Source organism: Rhincodon typus, chromosome 11 (genome assembly GCF_021869965.1).
Source record: "Rhincodon typus isolate 14 chromosome 11, sRhiTyp1.1, whole genome shotgun sequence".
NCBI classification, from domain to species: domain Eukaryota; kingdom Metazoa; phylum Chordata; class Chondrichthyes; order Orectolobiformes; family Rhincodontidae; genus Rhincodon; species Rhincodon typus.
The window spans coordinates 67839768-67840817 of record NC_063342.1 but is presented as its reverse complement, the minus strand read 5'-3'; the positions used below and the strand labels follow the sequence as shown (position 1 = coordinate 67840817).

The 1050-nt window shown below is 55.4% G+C and overlaps 1 protein-coding gene across 6 annotated transcripts in view; it reads right to left on the bottom strand.

Moving 5' to 3' along the window:
• Window positions 1-1050, bottom strand: part of fndc3a (fibronectin type III domain containing 3A) — a 138629-nt gene that overhangs the window by 43332 nt on the left and 94247 nt on the right. The gene's annotated exons all lie outside the window — the stretch shown is intronic.

Sequence of the window (1050 nt, the reverse complement as noted above, 5' to 3'; positions counted from 1 at the left end):
ACACTGGCCCTAAACCCCACCTCTTCCTCCGTTACATTGATGACTGTATCGGCGCTGCCTCGTGCTCCCACGAGGAGCTCGAACAGTTCCTCCACTTCACCAACACCTTCTACCCCAACCTTAAGTTCTCCTGGACCATCTCTAATACCTCTGTCTCCTTCCTGGACCTCTCTGTCTCCATCTCGGGCAACCACCTAGAAACCGATATCCATTTCAAGCCCACCGATTCCCACAGCTACCTTGAATACACCTCCTCCCACTCACCTTCCTGCAAAAATGCCATCCCCTATTCCCAATTCCTTCGCAACCGCTGCATCTGCTCCCAGGATGAGGCATTCCACTCCCGTACATCTCAGATGTCCTCATTTTTCAAGGACCGCAACATCCCCCCCCACAGTGGTCGAGAACACCCTCGACCGTGTCTCCCGCATTTCCCGCAACTCATCCCTCACACCCCCTCCCCCCAATAACAACCAAAACAGAATCCCCCTCGTCCTCACGTACCACCCCACCAACCTCCGGGTCCAACACATCATCCTCTGACACTTCCGCCATCTCCAATCCGACCTCACCAGCAAAGACATTTTTCCCTCCCCACCCTTATCTGCTTTCAGGAGGGACCTGTCTCCCCGTGAATCCCTTGTCCGCTCCACATTCCCCTCCAGCCCCACCACACCCGGCACTTTTCCCTGCAACCGCAGGAAGTGCTACACCTGCCCCTACACCTCCCCCCTCACCCTCATCCCAGGCCCCAAGACTTTCCACATCAAGCAGATGTTCACCTGCACATCTGCTAACGTGGTATACTGCATTTGCTGTTCCCGTTGTGGCCTCCTCTCCATCGGGGAAACCAAGCGGCGGTTTGGGGACCGCTTTGCAGAACACCTACGCTCGGTTCGCACTAAACAACTGCACCTCCCAGTCGTGAACCATTTCAACTCTTGCTCCCATTCCTCAGATGACATGTCCATCTGTACCTCCTGCAGTGCCACAGCGATGCTACCCGAAGGTTGCAGGAACAGCAACTCATATTCCGCTTAGGAACCCTGC